The 13,771-nt window shown below is 38.6% G+C and overlaps 1 pseudogene across 1 annotated transcript; it reads left to right on the forward strand.

Annotated features, from left to right (window-relative positions):
- The first annotated feature begins 2,592 nt into the window (after positions 1-2,592).
- On the forward strand, positions 2,593-3,209 carry LOC308513262 (transgelin-2-like; annotated as a pseudogene). The gene has a single exon. The product of its transcript is annotated as a transgelin-2-like (transcript).
- The last annotated feature ends 10,562 nt before the right edge of the window (positions 3,210-13,771 follow it).

The following is a 13,771-nucleotide window of genomic DNA, read 5'->3' on the forward strand; positions in this document are numbered from 1 at the left end:
ACTGAATTATCTATGTCCAGGCTATCTTTAAGCCAATTTATGGTGGCTTTCTATAATAAAGTTTGCTACCTATGTGATTCAATAAAATATTTTATGCTTCAACAAGATAGAGTGAGTTTTGGGGTTACCTCTGGAAATTCTAGAAGCACACAGAATACCAAAACCGAGCATAGAATTCTGGCAAATAAAAATTGAAAATAAATCTTCAATATGTGTGTAAACATCAATATCTAAAGGAAAGAATTAACTAAAATAACAGAATCAATAAAATGCCAAGCATGATTTTAAATTCTAGGAATATAAGAAAGTTCAATATTGGAAAATACATTAAAATTTATTATATTAGCATTCATATCTTAAATAATTAATGTTATTAACATGCTAAAGGGAAGTTTTAATAAATGCTGGAAAAAGGTATGATCAGATCATATGAAAAACTGATTACAGATGTATGAACAAAACCCAATATTTCTTCTTTAAAAATTATCAGGCAGTATTACTTTTAAAAGTATAAAATACAGCCGAAACCGGTTTGGCTCAGTGGATAGAGCATCGGCCTGCAGACTGAAAGGTCCCAGGTTTGATTCCGGTCAAGGTCATGTACCTGGGTTGCGGGCACATCCCCAGTAGATGTGCAGGAGGCGGCTGATCGATGTTTCTCTCCCATCGATGTTTCTAACTCTCTATCTCTCTCTCCCTTCCTCTCTGTAAAAAATCAATAAAATATATTTTTTTTAAAAAAAGTATAAAATACAAACAAACAATGGTCCCCTATACCAGTATACCACTTTTCTTTCATTTTAATGAGCATAAGTTAAATAAGAAGTGTAAATATAAAAATGAGTTAAATTATTTCAAATAAACTGATTTCAGACAAAGAAGAAAAAGCATCAATAAAAGTAGCAAATAAATTCATAAAATTCAAAACATTTCTTATATAGCAATAATAATGAACTGGAAAATATAGCCACAACAGTAACAGCAAAGTAATCCTTTTCACTTCACTAGAACACAAGACTAGATGTGGAATAAAAATTATATGCACAGAACATACAAAGATGAAATCATAAAACTTTACTGAAAAAATATTCAGCAAAATATTAAAAATCAATTTTAGTGGATCTTTAAACTAAACTTTCTCAAAAAGATAATCAATTTCTAGAAAATAAAAACTAAAACACAGCAAGAGATTTATTTAATATAGAGTAATGCAGTTAGAAATATCATTAAATATGTTTAAATATATTATAAACTTATAGTAATTAGCAGATATTTGACAGATATAAATAGCAACATATCTGAATAGAATACAAAGTCTGGAAATAGACCCGGAACATATTGTGACTTACTATTAAAGGAAAGAGAGCATCTTAAAACAGGAAAAAATAGATATGCCAATTACTGCACTAGAGGCTAATCATACATGCCTCAAAAAAATCCCAGACAGAAATACAAATGTAAAACTCTAAATACAATTAGGATACAATGTCAGTGAATCATTTTGTAACTTCAGCTGACAGTTGGTTCCAAACATGGCAAAAAATAATGGATGACATGCAGCAAAAGTAGTGTTTAAAGAGAAATTTACATCATTGGATGCATATATTAGAACAGAAGGAAGATCTAAAATAATTTATTTAAAATAATTCACCACTATAAAAAGAAGAGCAAATAAAACCTGATATCATCAGAAGAAAAGAAATATTAAAAATAAAGCATAAGTCAATAAAATTGAAAACAGGAAATCACTGGAGAAAAATCCCAGAAACAAAAAGCTAGTTCTTTGAAAAGGCCATTTAAATTTTATAAACCTCTAGCCAGGCTTACTAAGAGCAAAAGTGAGAGGACACAAATTGCTATGATCAAAATGGAAGTGAAAATATCCCTATAGACATTGAATGGTGTGAGTCAGTTGGTTGGGCATCTTCCTATGCACCCAAAGGTTGATGGTTTCATTCCTGTCAGGGCACATGTTCAGGTTGGAGGCTCGCTCCCCAGTAAGGGGCCAGCAGGAGGCAAATGCTGGATGTTTCTTTCACATCGATGTTTCTCTCTCTCTCTTCCTCTCTCCCTTTCTCTCTCTCATCCTCTCTCTCTCCCTCTACCTTCCTCTCTCTAAAATCGTTTAAAACATTTTTTAAAGGTCAAAGAGCTTAAAAAACGTTTTACCAAAGGAGATATAGAAACAACAAATAATCATGACATGACACTCTACAATCTATGTTATCAGGGAAATACAAAGTAAAACAATGAGATACTACTATACACCTCTGAGAATGATCAAAATCCAGAAGTGACAATACCAAATATTGGCAAGAATATGGAGCAACAGCCAGAAACAATGTTAAAAGCTTCTTAAATCTGTGGGAAGAGATGAATATAAATGCAATAAAGTAAATAACCAACTAAAGGGAGGCACACAATTTGGAGGAGGTTTCCCAGTGTAGATAGAACTTATGTTTACAGTGAACTACAGTCCATTAAGTGTACAAAAATAGCATTACACCAAGAAAATAGAGAATAATTAAAAACACTTTATTTCTGATTCGCCCTGCAGCCCCACGCTCTCCTGCCCACCCATCGCCCCCTCAGCCACCATCCCCCTTAAGAATGGCCAACAGGGGACCCGCCTATGGCTGAGCCAGGAGATGCAGCAGAAGATTGAGGAACAGTGCGATGCAGACCTGGAGCAGACCCCGATCCAGTGGATCACCACCCAGTGCCGCAAGGATGTGGGCCGGCCCCAGCCCGGGCAGGAGAACTCCCAGAACCGGCTCAAGGGTGGCTCGGTGCTGTGTAAGCCCACTAACAGGCTGTACCCTGAGGGGCAGGCCCCAGTGAAGAAGATCCATGCCTGCCCCGTGGCCTTCAAGCAGATGGAGCAGATCTCTCAGTTCCTGCAAGCAGCTGAGCGCTAGGGCATCAACTCCGCCGAATTCTTCCAGACAGTGGACCTCAGAGAAGGATAGAGCCCGGCCTGCGAGCGACGGACACTGATGAACCTGGCTGGGCTGGCAGTAGCCCAGGAGGATGGCCTTTTCTCTGGGGATCCCAACTGGTTTCCTAAGACGCCCAAGGAGAACCCCTGGAGCTTCTCACACAACCAGCTGCAAGAGGGCAAGAACGTGATTGGATTACAGATGGGCACCAACCGCGGGGCGTCTCAGACAGGCATGACCGGCTCTGGGATGCCACGCCAGATCCTGTGATCCGCTCCCAGCCCTGCTCCTGCCTTCCTTGGATTGTTAATATATAAAAATATATATTTTAGCAGTGACATTTCCCAAGAGCCCCCTGGGGGCCTCAAGCTCCTCTCAGCCAGGGTGGGGGCCTGGCCTGGTGTGTCTCCTCTGGGGGTGCCCAATAGTGGCTTCTCCCCCTATGATTACTAATACATTCCCTTCTCCAAACCCACAAAAACTGGATCAACTAGCCTCTTCCCTGGACCAAACTTTAGGGCCTCTTCTTCATACCTCTTCACCCTGACCTCTCAATCCATTCCGTAGCTGGGGTCAACAACGTTGCCTTTGGGCCTTCCTTCCACAAATGTGCCTCCCCACAGCTGTGACTGCAGAGACTCAATTTATAGGGAGGGGTCCTGGCAGCCGCCATCCTGTCACAGCTGGACTAGGCTCACCACACGCTGGAGCAGCCTGCCCTGGGAGAGGCCCTCTTGGCTTCTCATTTTTCATTCCCCTCGCTGTGGCTAAGGGGTCAGGGGAGGAGAAGGAGGGTTGTCCCCTGGTCTGTGGCTGGAAGAATCTGAGTTTGCTGATTTGAATAAAGAATCTCCCTTTTTTTTGGAAAAAAAATACTTTATTTCTAAAAAATGCTAACCATCATTTGAGCCTTCAGCAAGTCATGTTTTAACTGATGTGTGTGTGTGTGTGTGGGGGGGGGGGGGGTCTTGACTCAATGTTGATGGTGGATGAGTGATCAGAGTGGTTGGTGATCGCTAAAGTTTGGGTGGCTGTGGCAATTTCTTAACATAGGACAACAATGAAGTTTGCCACACTGATTGACTTTTCAAGAGCAATTTCTCTGAAGCATGCGATGCTGTTTGATAGCATTTTACCTAAAGTAGAACCTTTTTAACAATAGGAGTCAATCCTCAAACCCTGCCACTGCTTTATAAACTAAGTTTATGTAACATGCTAAAGCCTTTGATGTCATTTCAACAATTTTCACAGCATCTTCACCAGAAATAGTTTTCATCTCAAGAAACCACTTTCTTTGTTCAACCATAAGAAGCGATTCCTCTTCCATTAAAGTCTTATCATGAGATTGCATTAATGAAATTACATCTTGAGGCTCCACTTCTAATTTTAGGTTTCTTATTATTTTCACCACCACAGTTGCTTCCTTCACTGAAGTCTTGAATCCCTCAAAGTCACCCATGAGCATTAGAATCAATTTCTTCCAAACATCTGCTATGCTTGACCTTTTCCCATCAATCACGAGTATTCTTATTGGCATCTAGAATGATAAATCTTTACCAGCTGGTTTTCAGTTTGTTCAATACAGGATTGCCATAAACCTTCAATTTGTATTAGAAAAAGAAAAAGAAAAAGAAAAAGAAAAAGAAAAAGAAAAAGAAAAAGAAAGAGAAAGAGAAAGAGAAAGAGAAAGAGAAAGAGAAAAAGAAAAAGAAAAAGAAAAAGTAGTATTTGTAAAGCACAGTACAATGAAGTGCAATAAAGGGAGGTATGCCTATATGAACTTCCAAACTGCAACAAGAAAATAAACCAATAACCCATTACAAAATGGGCAAAGGACGTTAATACACATTTCCCAGAGGATACACAAATATACAAATGACTAACAGCAAATTAAAGATACTCAACATCATTCATCATTAGATAAAGGCAAATCAAAATTATGAGATATCAAATCACACCTATTAAGATGGCCACTATAACTTTTTTTTCAAAAATCAAGTGTTGGTGATGATGTAGAGAAATTAGAATTCTTATGCACTGTTGGTGGGATTGTAAAATTGTGCAACTACTGTGGAAAACATTAAGGTGTTTCCTCAAAAAATTAAAAATAGAACTTTTATATGGTACAGCAATCTCACTTCTGAATAAAGATTGAAAGCAGGGTTTCAAAGTGGTTTTCAAATGCATGTTCATAGCAGCACTATTCTCAATAGACTCGAAATCCAAATATCCATCAATGAATAAATGGACAAGCAAAACATGATATATTAGTATACATAAAATGGAACATTTTATTCATATTCAGCCTTATAAGAAAGGAAATTCTGTCTCACACTATAATATGGATTTAATCTTTAGGGCATTATGCTAAGTGAATAAACCAGTTACAAAAAGACAAATACTGCATGATTCCACTTAAAGTATTTACAGTAGTCAAATTCATAGAAACAAAAAGTAAAATGGTGGTTACCAAGTCTGGGTGAGGGGGATTATAGGAATTGTTGTTTAAAGCCTATATAGTTTCAGTTTTGCAAGATGAAGAGTTCTGGAGATTTGTTTTATAACAATGTCAATATACATAGCATTACAGAATTATATATATATATATATACTTAAAGATGGATAAAAAGGTACATTTCAGGTTATGTGTTTTTTGCCATACACAAAAAGGAGTCAAAATAAAAATTTTAGTAATTTATAAATTGATCAACTTCTATACTTAGTGAGAGAAATGGTCATACTCATTATGATTTTTAATATATTATTTATCAGAATTGAAAAGAAGAATTTAAATGAAAACAAAAAAAGAGTGAGACAGTCATGATGTGATGTGTACATTTATACAATGCTAATAACTATGAGAAAATATTCTTACTAAAAAGAGATTTTTTTCATATGCCATTTTTAGTTTATAGCTTCTACAAACTCCCCCACACAGTATTGTATTTCTTATATAATTATACATATTCATAGAATGATATGATCTTCAAAGCACACTTTACAAAATTACATATGGAATGTATTTTTATGTTCACTATATCCTGTAAGTTAGGCTGCCCTGTTATTAATATCCTCCTGTTAACACAGATATTAAGTGACAGTGCTGGGTCTACATTCTATGAATCTTGATTCTCTGAATAACAAGAAGCACATTGCTATATTTCTCATATTTAAAGAGAATATGAGGATGCCTAAAATGATCAATGGGCTGTCAAATGATTTTTATATATCTGAATCAATATACAGAATATTCACTGCTAATATGGTATAGTAGTTTTCTGTTATTTGAAGTTAAGAATTTTATTCTGCATTTGGAACATGACTTAAAATCAATATAGCTTTTTCACTGAACATGGTTATCTATATTGTTCAATCTATTTATGTTTATTAATATTTTATAATTATATTCTACAGTTTTGGAGTTGTTCTTAACAAAATCATTAAAATTTTTTATCTCTTCAACCCTCAAACTCAAAGTTAATTCCATTTGGTCTGTAATCCAATTACTGTGTGTTTATGAATTGTAATGTATCATAGCATTTGCCTAAAAGGCTCTAATGCATAATTACTGGAATTTGTCTAAAATACCCATAGTTAGTCCCTAAAAACAAATAAAGAAACAAAAAAATTCAATAACACACAAAGCTGAAATTGACATACAGCAGAGTATCAGCATTAGGGAGTCATATATACTAGTTCTAAGGCTTGCAGAAATAGGATGAAGAAAACATACCAACAATTGAAATATCCATGACCTCAAAAACTGAAATTGTCTGAGAGAAGAAATGTGAATGTTTGCTTCTTTGCTCACCATACATTTCCATACCTAGAATCCAGTTTCTTTATCAATCAGAAGAATGGATAGCGATCCCCTATTTCAACATAGGTACACTAAAAATAATGACTATGTATGTGTAACTGTTATTTACTTTTGTGAACAGGAAATGCATGCACATAGTGCACAATTCAAGAGTACACAATACTAATCTCCCTCTTGCCCAATCCTTGGTCAGCCAATTCCTCTCCCCAGAGCAAATGCATTACAAAGAATGTCTATGCACAACAAACCACATAAATGTTATTTTTAAAAGGAAATTATCAATAGCTTTTAGTAATTTTTAGTTCTCTTTCTTTGTCACAGTAAATACATTTTTCAGGAGACCTTCAAACTCTGGCTAAGGGAAGGAAGTCACCCTAAAGTCTGGCTTCTCAGTTACCTTGCAAGCAAAAAACCTTCTCTATGGGAGTCACAAAGTCTATGGTCCCAGCCACATTCTGAAATCACCTAGTTTCTCATCTACTTCAACTGGCCTGCCTATTCTAGTTAGTTCATTTTAACTGTGCTACTCTCACTAGAAAACAATGTCAAACACCAGAAGGTCTTCTCTTGATATTTTCCCAGTTTATTGTTGCTTAATTTTTATTTACCCATAATTTCGATTGAAATCAAAAGTTATGAGGATAGCACCAAAACTGCTTTATCTGAATGATTTGAAAGTAGTTTTCAGGCATGATATCTTCATGATGATTGTAGCAGTAACTTTCAGACATAATGATCACCAAGGAATAATTAAGCTATATTTCAACAGACTAGGACATTCTCCTATATATGCATTGTATAACAATCAAGAGTGGGAAGTTAATATTAAGATATACCCTCCACCCTCTAGATTTTATTCTAGATTCATCAAATGTTCCAATAATTAAGAAGGCCAATTATGGAAATAAGCCTGTTGGAGAAAGACAACTATCACATGATCTCACTCATATGTGGAATCTAATGAACAAAATAAAATGATGAACAGAATATATCCAGAGACATAGAAGCATAGAACAGAGTGACGAATCTCAGAGGGAAGGAGGGAGGAGTTGGTGGGAAGAGATTATAAAAGAACTGATATGCATAGCTGCATAACCCACTGACACAGACAATAGTGTGATGAAGGCCTGGGAGGGGGCGGTGAGGGGGAGGTGGTGAGGGGTGGAGGGGTCAATGGGGGAAAAAAGGGGGGATATCTGTAATATCTATAATACTTTCAACAATAAAATATTTTTAAAAGGTCAATTGTGAAGGTCACTGCTTTTAGCTATGACTCTCATTAGTGCCATTCAGTGCAGGACAGTTCCTCAGAATTTTAAAGATTACAGGACAGTTATTTAGTAGAATATCCCTCAAGTTGAGCTTGATATTTCCTCATGATTGCCTTCTAGATTCATTTTGAACAATTTTGGCAAGAATATCACAGAAATGATATGGTATTCTTATTGCAACCTTTTAGGTTGCATCCAGTTTCCATTTTCTTCCATCATGGGTTGCATTAATTTTGATCACTTGATTAAAGTGGACTCTGACAAATTTCAGCTCTACAAAGTTATGCTTCATCAGTGTAAAATAGTGCTAGTAGGAGTTACCTGTAAGTTTGCTCAGCCTGTGAATTCTGAAAGCAGAGAATGTCGAGCTTTATTTTCCTAAAATGTATTTCCTCTGAGTTATGACCAATCCCAAAGTAAAATCAATTGATTTATTCACTCTGTAAAAAATTATTAAATGCTTACCATATGTCAAACACTGTCCCAGGAACTAGAGTCTTTTTGCATGTATTATAAAGAAATCAGAAATGATCCTGTGTCCATGGCCGAAGAGCAGACATATATCTCACTTGCCTCTTGGCTCAAAAGTGGAGTGTAGTTTCACAAAAGTGAAAAATGACTCTCACCTTCTTGGAAGGATGGCCATTGAGGAGGCCAGGAAAGTGATGCAAAGATTGGTCAGCAAGACAAGAGAACGCATAAATGCTTGTTTCTCCCATTGTCCAAGGAGGCAGAATGCTGGCACCAGGATGTTCTGCTACCCATGGTCCATTTGTAGGAGCCTTCCCCCCCCCCACTGTTCTTCCCGCCCCCCCGCTTTTTTTTTGAGTAATTTGGAAAGGTGGAATAGTCACAACCTGCATTGCAGCTACCTCTGGGCCTGGTAGTTTGAATTTATGGTGCTGCTGCTGCTGAAAACTGATACCTGGGAAATCTGGGTATCCAGGAGCACTTGGAGACTTGGGCAGTCCTGGCATGTGTCAACTCCTCTGGCTAATGAAGGGCTGCCATATTTAGCAAATAAAATTCTCAATTTCAGATTAACAACAAATACTATACATAAATATGCATTGCTCAATATTTGGAACATACGAATACTTAAATATTATTTGCTGCTTTTCTGAAATTCAAATTTCACTGAGCATCCTGTTCTATCTAGCAATCAAACTGTGAAAATGAGAAAGTGCAGTAGATACAGCCCCACTCCTGCTCAGACAAAGAGGAGTCTCACCCCTGTTATCCCAGGGTCCAGGCAAAGCGGAAAGAGCATCTTGGGTCACTTATGGATAGTGTTTGTTATTGCGCCATAAGGAACTAATAATAAACCTAATAACTTTGCATTTTGCCCCTTCCAAAAATATATGACACATGATTATATATTTCTCCCTTGTTAGCTATATCTGTTATAACTCTAATTTTACAGACTTAATTGTGTAAAATATATAACCATATTTTCATATAGCTCATTGAAAGAATTTTTGGGGTGGTTTAGTTTTTAGTGAAATAATTCTGCCAATATTAAAGATTCAATGTCAATGAACAAATCCTTTTCCTTTCGTCATGGCCATAGGAGTATATACTCCATAGTCAAGTGATACAGAGACATGGGATGTTGGTTGTGGCTGATGTATTTTTACTTGACAAACGCATTTATTCCCCTTTCTCCCAAAGCCCCTTTGTCTCACCTTTCTGCCATCAAAATTCAAATGTTTGCCTGTATTTTAGCTAAAATGAGCATGTCCTCTAAAATATAAATAGAAAGACTGGATTAAGCATCCTAAGCAAGTTTTTCTTTCTTCTTTCTAATAAAGAGAGATTTTCAACAAGAAAGTACCCTTCTTTTATTTGGATGCAGTGTAGCAAATATGATGCCGAGATCTATGGTAGCTGTTCACTGATCCTTGAGGAAAAGACACAACCCAAGCCAGAAGCTGAGGTTGACTAAGAAGAATATGAAAAACCTCAGGGCTTCCATGACATCATTTTGCTGCTAAATTAACCAGATCTCCTGGGGTTTTGTTATGTGAGGTAAAGAACGTCTATTGCTTAAGCTGTTGTTTTGTTGGGTTGTTTGTTACTTGCGGCTGAAAGAGGGCCATCTGGTTCTCATCATCATCTGTCCATGATGGTATTTAGCAATTCATTCATCACTCTGTCCTGTCCTTAGTTGTCATGGAACCATCCTTCATTCAATACTCAAAGTCCCACTGAAGGAAATCATTCTTATGTTACTATCCAGGAAACTCTATAAGGTCATATCATCTGCTAGGGCCCTAGTCAGTGGGCTCAATTGACTAGAGCTTCATCTTGTACATGGCAGCTGATCAATTTCTCTTTCTCACATTAATCTCTCTCTCTCTCTCTCTCTCTCTCTCTCTCTCTCTCTCTCTCTCATCTGCTAGGTTTTCCATACAACTATCCATTTGGGGGTGGGAGATTCCCTAACCCTTCTGTCCTTCTCTGCCTAGTTCTACCTGGAAAGTGAAATATATGTTTCTTCTACAATTAGATTATGTAAAACTGCTGACGTGTTTTTTTCCTCTCTCTCCTGGACCTGGATTATGGGGGCAGGAAAACAGACTTCAAAGAAAATTGCCCTTAAAACCCATCACCGCTTACATGTCCTTCTCCTTCAAGCTTCAATCTAGACATTATTTTGCCCAGTATGAAGGACATTGTACTCTATGTTTATCCATGTATCTCCAAATCCTATTGTTTATGCCTGGGTTTTCCCTACTATCCTCAAATATGAACCATATGAAATTCAAAACTTAGAAGAAACTGCTTTAGGGCAGCATATCCTTCCCTGGAGCAGTGAGCATAGAACAGTTTCTGTTCTGTTGGAACAAGTGAAGTTGGCAAGAGAGATCAGAAAATATCAGAAATAGTTGTTTTAATATTTCAAACTTATGAACCTGACCCACACATCTTTATTTATAGAATTACTAGAGGCCCGGTGCACAAAAATTTGTGCACTCGGGGCGGGGGCGGGGGGTCTCTCAGCCATGCCTGTGTCCTCTCATAGTCTGGGACCCCTCGGGGGAATGACTACCTCCTGGCTTAGGCCTGCTCCCCAGGGGATTGGGCCTATGCTGGCAGTCAGACATCCCTCTGGCAGCCCAGGAGCCCTCGAGGGATGTCCACTTGCCAGTGGGGAGCAGGCCTAAGCTGCAGTAGGACATCCTTACCACTGCTGAGGAGGCGGAGAGGCTCCCACCACAACCACTGTACTGGCAGCTGTCAGCCTGGCTTGTGACTGAGCAAAGCTCCCCCTATGGGAGAGCATTGACCACCATGGGGCAGCTCCTGCATTGAGTGTCTGCCCCCTGGTGGTCAGTGTGTGTCATAGTGCCCAGTGATTCCCAGTTGCTCTGCTGTTAAGGTCAATTTGCATATTACCCTTTTATTATATAGGATAGAGTCCTGGTGCATGGGTGGGGGCTGGCTGGTTTGCCCTGAAGGGTGTCCCAGATCAGGGTGGGGGTCCCGTTGGGGTGCCTTGCCAGGCTGGGTGAGGGGCTGAAGGCCATTTTCAGGCTGACTACATCACCTTCAGGATGGGGGTCCCTGCTGGGGTGCCTGGCCAGCCCAGGTGAGGGACTGATGTCTGTTTGCAGGCTGGCCACTGCCCCCAGCCACCCAAGCTCCTAGTGGAGGCTGTCTGGAAACAGGTATCTGAGATTTATTTAGCCTCTATAATTGAAACTTTGTTGCCTTTTGCGGAGGCTACAGCTGGCCAGAGCTGGCGGGAAGCTTGGCTTCCTCCATCGCCGGGGCAACCAAGCCTCCTGCTTGCTCCAGCTTTGTGGCTGCCAGCCGCCATCTTGGTTGGGTTAATTTGCATATAGTCACTCTGATTGGCTAGTGGGCGTGGCTTGGGTGTAGTGAAGTTACGGTCAATTAGCATGTTTGTCTTTTATTAGTGTAGATTCTCTAAAAACATTTCTTTGTTGTCTTCATTTAGTCTAAATGCATGTTGGGGACACTTTCAGTATATTTCTCAAAAGATGTTGGTAAGCCCTAGCTGGTTTGACTCAGTGGATAGAGCTTTAGCCTGGGGACTAAAGGGACTGGGGTTCGATTCCAGTCAAGGGCACATGCATGGATTGTGGGCTTGATCCCAGTAGGGGGCATGCAGGAGACAGCCAATCAATGGTTCTCTCTCATCATTGATGTTTCAATCTCTCTTTCCCTCTCCCTTTCTCTCTGAAATCAATAAAAATAGTATTTTAAAGGATGTTGGAAATAGGAAGATATTTCTACCTATTACATATCATTTTCTGGTGTCTAGGCTACATAAAATTGGCTATATACTCAAACATATTCAATAACACTTTATGGCTTCTTTAGTTGAGTTATCTTTCAGGCTAAATATATGCTGTACTGAAATGACTAATTCTAGAGGCATTTTATAAGGTTCTTGTCTTGTCACAGACGGTCATCTGAGACTCGACCCTAATATCTTATAATGAATGGTGAGAATTAGGGAAATGTACTGAAGTTTTATTGGTTAGAGGCAGAGTTCACTGTGGGGGAAAGTCATCTTTTGGGAGAAGTGGGAGTCTGGGAATCACTTAAATGGTCCCTGGGTAATAAAATAAGAAATAAGGTTCTTTTAATGAAAATAAGATTTATAAATTGCTCTGCATATTAATGTCTAAAATTGTTTATCTCTGGGCAAAATTGCCTCCCTCCAGAAAGATTATTTTGATGTTGAAGTCTGTCCTATTACACAAAGGATTACACAAAGGATGAAAGGTGATTTTTTTATTTGTTTTGCTTTATTTTGTTTTCCTCACCTTACAGTGAAAGGAGACTTGAGGGGCTAAGCTCCTCTAGAAGGGAAAGTGACTGAGAAATTTCATTAAGGTGAAATGAAACTGACTCCTATAACTAAACAGCAGCCGGCAGTCTAAGGGAAAAAAGGAGAGTCGATAGAAAATCTTGTGTAGCTGATTGATTCTAAGAGATACATTCACTTCCATGTCTTTGTTGTCCTTAAAAATTCCTGTATTGCATCCTATGCTGTGTTCTTTAACTTTTGAATAAAGCAGAGTTGGATTTAAGACCTGTCAACTGATTTGGGGAAATATGGATAGAAGTGTACTTATGCTTTGAAGACAACAACAGCCAAAAGAACAACATCGAATATATAGTGATGTGCAAAGAATAAGGCAGCTTTCTACTGTTGCTAGCTAGCTTAATTGTATAAGTGAAAATCACACAGGATGTTTAAACCATGTAAAAACTCCTTGAGGAGTGCCACACATGAAGGACAATTCTTATTGCTGTCCCACATAATGAAGAAGACTTCGATATTGTAATTATTGTAACAGACACTAGACGTGGCTTAGTCACCATCCCTTTCTCCTTTTTCAACAAAACTGAATTTGATCGGGGAACCCACTGCCCTCCATGTAGCCACAAGTGTCACACAACTAAGCACAGTAATCCCAATCCTCCTCTAAAATATTTTGCAACTGGTATTATAAAGGCATCCACCAATTAGAAGGGAGACCTGCTGTAACATGGAGAGGGGTTCAGCAGGCCCCTTGCTACAAGGGGTTTCCCAGGATCTACTGAGGTTAGGACTGGAGGGGCACTAGGTGGTCCTGAGTCAGCAGCTGTTTAAGAAGTAATCCATAAGTATTTCAATATTTAAGAAGTGGAAAGGCCACCTATTGGTGCAAATCAGATAAATATCAGCCTTGTTCAATTCCCCTTGTCAGGGAACAGGCAGT

Source organism: Myotis nattereri, assembly GCF_964212035.1.
Source record: "Myotis nattereri genome assembly, chromosome: 2".
Lineage (NCBI taxonomy): Eukaryota > Metazoa > Chordata > Mammalia > Chiroptera > Vespertilionidae > Myotis > Myotis nattereri.